Source organism: Halichoeres trimaculatus, unplaced genomic scaffold (assembly GCF_033239565.1).
Source record: "Halichoeres trimaculatus isolate MK-OKI-2021-1 unplaced genomic scaffold, fHalTri1.1 fHalTri1_scaffold_13, whole genome shotgun sequence".
Lineage (NCBI taxonomy): Eukaryota > Metazoa > Chordata > Actinopteri > Labriformes > Labridae > Halichoeres > Halichoeres trimaculatus.
This window is the reverse complement of record NW_027437191.1, coordinates 5438868-5444867: the sequence shown is the minus strand read 5'-3', so window position 1 is coordinate 5444867 and position 6000 is coordinate 5438868.

Genomic DNA, 6000 nt, shown 5'->3' with positions numbered 1-6000 from the left:
TGTGGCGACCGGGAAGTGGGCGGGACCCCAGAGCCAAAGAGCAAGAGAGCGACAAGAGGAGCAGGGCCTATCTATATAGAGTTGCCTCCTGCTCTGATTGGCTAATCAGCGGGCAGCTAAAAGACCAACCCCAAAGAGCAGATGAGGGAGAGAGGAGAAAGAGGAGACCAGAGGAGCAGAGATGAGGCAACTCATCCTGCTACAATCTACCACCCCCAAAGGCATCGTCGCCCCGACGATGGAACAACTCATACCCAGACTAATAGATGCTAATTCCAAGGTCTAAACAGCACCGAAATTGCATTTGACACAGGGCCAGAGGAGCCCACAGCCCTTTGCCCTGAATGTCCAGTGGATCGCGGAAGGTGATGGACATTGGAATGTTGACCTGCAGTTGACCGTGGAGTCCGGCGAATTGCCACTCCACTTGTGCCAGGGGCAGCCACAGGTGGATGAGCCAAATCTGCAGGCTGCCAGTCTGCCCCCACTGCAGCAGGAGCCACTGGAGAACCTGGTACAACCGGGGTCGAACCCACTGAAGGGAGCTGCTGCCCGGGAGTGGTATGAGTCACTGCAGCTGTTCCGGTAGGGGCCCCGTGGGGGTTTTCATGCCTTAACATGAACAGATCACCATCGCTGAATGGTTCCTCTTCAGACTGTGGCTCATCCGGAAGGAGATGAACAGGGGCACTAGTGCCATCAGGAGCACTGGCCCCAACCACAGCTTTTAACAGCATGCGGCTGACACGTTTGACCTTGGTGTGGTCATCTGCAGGGGCAATCGTGTACACGGAGCCTCCCTCCTTCGGGGCTTTCAGGACCCGATACACCACTGAACCCCACAGATCCTGGATTTTGTGTCGCCCTTTGTGACTGAAGTCCCGCAAGAACACCAACTGGCCCTCCTCCAGGGGAGCATGGCGGACTTGCTGGTCGTGACGGGTCTTGCGACGCTCAGCTGCGACCCTCAGCCGTTCACGGGCACCCTCGAAAGCAACCTGCAAACGAGCCTGGTGCTCCTGGATCCATTCGTGAACACCACCAACAACTGGGTCCTGCACTTGACCCAACAAAAAATCGACTGGGAGTCTGGGTTCCTGCCCAAACATTAGAAAGAACGGGAACTCACCGGTCGACTGATGAGGGGTGGTGTTGTACGAATACAACAGCTGAGGAAGACAGGAGCTCCAGTCTCGCTTTCGAGAAATGGGCAAAGTGCGCAACAGATTGTGAAGGGTCCTGTTGAACCTTTCGCACTGGCCATTGCCAGCTGGGTGATATGGGGTGGTTCTGGATTTTTCGATGCCATAAAGGCTGCAAAGTTGCTGAATCAAACCGCTTTCGAAATTTCGGCCCTGGTCCGAATGTATGCGGGCAGGCACCCCAAACTTACAGAACCACTCTGTAACTAACACCTGAGCCACGGTGGAGGCTCGTTGGTCCCGGGTGGGAACAGCAAGCGTATACTTGCTAAACACGTCTGTCATAACAAGAACGTTTTCCAAACCAGCTTGTGAAGGCTCCAGTACCGTGAAGTCCATAGCCACGATTTCATTAGGCCGAGAAGCCAGCAAGTGTCCCATGAAGCTGCGAGCAGCAGGCTGAGTGTTCTTGGCGACCTGGCACCTCTCACAGGATTGGCACCAGCGAGCCACATCCGAGGACATACCTGGCCAATAGCATCGCTGCCGCAAAAGCTCCAAGGTCCTCTCGACGCCCTGATGGCCATGCCTTTGATGGACCTCCATCAAAACCTCTTCTTTTAACGCAACAGGCAACAACAGCTGACACACCGCCTCAGCACCATCTGGACGGAAGATCTGACGGTACAGAGTACCGTTCTTCTCCACTAGCCGATCCCATTGGCGAAGCAAAGCCAAGGCTGGCTGAGAGAGACGTTGGCGCTCGTCATGATTAGGACGCCGCTTTTCCTTCCAGAAGGTTAACATTTCCGTGAGGATGGGGTCAGTTTGCTGGAGTGTGACAATGTCAGAAGGGGCATGATGAGGAAGAGCTACCATGGCAGCCTGCATGGCTCGTGGCTTTTGGACCTGCAGAGCTTGCTGCAAAGGTTCTGGGAGTGACGTGCTGGGGAGCATGGCTTCCAGGTCCTGAGTCCTAGGGGGACACTGACGGGACAAAGCATCAGCATTTTTGTTAACCCTTCCTGACCTATACTTGACTTCAAAGTCAAAGGCCGCCAGCTGGGCTACCCAGCGTTGTTCGGTGGCGCCAAGTTTAGCAGATGACAGGTGGCTCAACGGGTTGTTGTCTGTGTAGACAACACACTTATGTCCGAGCAGATACTCCCTAAACTTCTCGGTCATGGCCCACTTGAGCGCCAAAAACTCCAACTTCATGGAGCTATAGTTGGTCATGTTACGCTCAGTGGGCCTCAGACCTCTGCTCGCATAAGCAATGGGGCGCACCTTGCCACCCTGCTCCTGTGACAACACAGCTCCCAGGCCCCCATGACTGGCATCGACTTCCAAGATGAAAGGCAGGGAGAAGTCAGCATACGCCAGCACGGGAGCAGTGGTGAGCTTGGTTTTTAGGGCCTCGAAGCTGCGGTGACATTCATCCGACCAATTTTCGGCAACTGCATGCCCTGAACCCTTTCTGGACTTGGTGCCCCCCAACTTAGCCACTAGCCTATGGAGAGGGGCAGCCAACTTGGCAAAACCTTCCACAAACCGGCGGTAGTAACTGGCAAAGCCAAGGAACGACCGCAGTTCGGAGATGGAGCTTGGGGGCTGCCAGTTGGCCACCACCTCCACCTTGCTGGGATCAGTGGAGACACCCTTGTCCGAGATCACATGCCCCAAGTATCGCACCTCCTGCTGGAAAAAGGTGCACTTGGTGAGCTTGGCCTTCAGACCCTGTTGTTTCAACCGCCCTAGCACCACCTCCAACCTCTCCAGATGCTGTTCGACAGTGGAAGAGAAGACAACAATGTCATCAAGGTAGAGCAGCAAAGACTGACACTGTTGATCACCAAAGATCCGTTGCATGAGGCGCTGGAAGGTGCTAGGGGCGTTGCAGAGTCCGAAAGGCATGCGATTCCACTCAAAGAGCCCAAAAGGAGTGCAGAAAGCTGTTTTTGGCCGGTCTGCCTCCGCCACTGGGACCTGATTGTACCCGCTGGCGAGGTCCATGGTGGAAAACCAGCGGGCACCAGTGAGCGCATCCAGGGATTCCTCGATGCGAGGAAGGGGAAAGGCGTCCTTCCTGGTCTTGTTGTTCAAAGGCCTGTAGTCGACGCACATGCGAAGACTACCGTCTTTCTTTTTAGCCAGCACGATGGGTGACGCATAGGGGCTGCTACTTTCTCTGATTACTTGCGCCTCCAGCAGCTTGTTGATGTGCTCTTTCACCACATCATAATCGGACGGGGGGATGCGTCGGTACCGCTGCCGGACAGGAACATCATCCAAGAGTGGGATGTCATGCGTAATCAGATTGGTGCAGCCCAGATCACCATCATGAGCAGCAAAGACTGATGTAAACTTGCTCAGCAGAGATCTCACCTTACCCTGCTCGTCAGCAGGCAGAGACGACAAGTCCATGTCAGCTATCTGGGTTGGAACAGAAGGTGATACAGACTGGGATGCCACTGTAGCCACAGTGGATGGCACTTCAGTCACGCCAGCAGGCAGGCTCACCACGCTTACCTCATCCAGACTGCCGACCACCGTGCGGGGGTAAAGCAGCACGTCGGTGGAGCCTACATTCACCACAGGAATGTAGGCTGTGCCCCGTTCCACCCGAACCAAAGCTGGAGAGGCAAGCAGTCCAGCAGGAAGACCAGAATCCAAGGGCTCAAACAACACGGTGGTGCCTGAGAAGTGCTCTGAGCAAGTGGCTGCAACAACCTTCAGTACACCACCGGGAATCCTCCAAGCCTTCCTACCACGCACAGTGACCTTACCCGAGGCAGGCCGAGGGGCCTGTAGGCTGGCCTGATGGCACTTCTGCAGTGCCTGCACAACTGAGTCAGGAGCCTCTGATACAGAGGGTAAGTCAAACAGAGCCAAGCCATGTTGCCCAAACAGCTCACGGTAACATCTGCGGATGACATTCATCCCCAACACACCCGGAACCTGAGCAGACACACCATTGGGGGGATCCTGAACCACCAACACCCCACACCGTGGCATCAGTTTACCACAAAGCTCCACTGCAAGCTCGATGTAGCCTATGTAAGGAATGGACAACCCATTGGCTGCCCGAAGCTGCAGCCAGTGGCAAGATTGGAGCTTCTCTTGACCCCAAGGCTCAAGGTGCTGGTGGAAGAAGCTCTCAGTTATGGTAGACACCATGGATCCAGTGTCTACCAAGCAAGGGACAGAAATCCCCCCCATGCTTACACGCAGATGGGGACAAGAAGACATGAGGTTGAACACCTCTTCTGAATCACCTACCACTCCTGAGCCAATGGCAGCACCCCCCGAACTGTGGCTCTTCAATTCGGCGGGCGCTAGTTTTCCGAAAGTGGAGCAGGATGGTGCTGTACCCCATGGCGTTGTACAGGTAAAGACTGTTGAGAGGGAGGGGCAGCACGCACTCCCTCACACTCTCTGGCAAAATGACCAGGCTGATGACAACGCCTACAGATCACGGGACCTCGATTTGGAGGCCGACTGCGCTGGTGAGAGCTCTGCAGGCGAGAGATGCTCTGGGTAAGTTGGTTAAGTTGTTCCTGCTGGAGCTTGAGCATTTCTCTCATCTCACTCAGTTCCGATGCAGGGGCTGGGCTAGTAACCACCTGGGGACCACTCTTAACCCCACACTGAAACCCAAGAATGGAGGGAACAGAGTGACTTCTGCCCCTGGCTCCTCCTGGTAGGCCCTCGCGCTCCCACCGGATTGCCTCACCCCTGACCTCAAGCAACGTAGCAATAGGCTGCCTCCTTACAAACTGCTTCAATTCCCGACGAAGAGCGCCATCAAGAATGTGCTCGACAAATTGGTCACGCAGCAAAACCTCTGCGTTGGGCATGTCGCTGGGTGCACGTTGTTTGACAGATGCCATGAGACTCATTAACGCCAGGGAAAACTCTTGTAGAGTCTCCCCCTCTTGCCGGGAAAAGAAAGCCTCTTGCAGGGCGACGTAGGAATCGGCGCAACCATACAGCTCTTGTAACACAGCAATTATCTTTTCTGGATCGCCGCGTTCCGCACCTGATCGAAATTCAATCTCCTCACGTGCTTCTCCTTCGAGGTGATCATGCAAGAAAAATGCCTGATCCTGTGTGGACAAATGGCGGGCTCTAATGCATGCCTGCACCTCTTCTAGCCAGTCAGCTAACCCTATACCGGATCTTCCCCGAAACATGGGACATTTCCTGTCTCTGGGCAGGAACACCAGTCTGTCTGGTGCAGGAGCGCTAGAAGGTAAAGCAGGAGGCACAGTGGAGGTAGAGGGTGCAGCGCTGGAACCAGACACGGCCGTAGTCTGTTCCTGGCGCAGCCTCTCATTGTCCGCCCTCAACTGTGCAACTAAATCCCTCAACTCTTGCAATTCGGCCTCCATAGCTGCACCCAGACCAAAGGAGAAAACAACAAGAAAATTGAGAAAATCGCAAACTAGGGTGAGGAGGCGAAGGATGCAAGGTAAAGAGACAATTTTGATCCACACCAGGACTCTGTAATTCACAAGAAACCAACTGCTGCTTTGCTTTGATACAACAAATGAAACACCTGAATTTTTTTTTTTTTTTCAATCAAGGGCCACCATACCAATAAAAAAAAAAAAAATCAATTCAGAAAGTTGAAAGAAAACAAAAAGGGAACACACGTCTATGCTCTCAAAATGTGAATCCTGCCGGCAACGCCAGATTGTGGCGGAGCAGCGGGTAGTGAGGTTTGTTTTATTTGGTTTTAGTTAACCACACATCCACCCAAAAGGTGAGGCAATAACTTTTTAATTTTTAATGACCCAAAGCCAGGCAACGCCACTCTGGGAATTTCACCCAGAGAAGTTAGATAGACCCTCTGAAG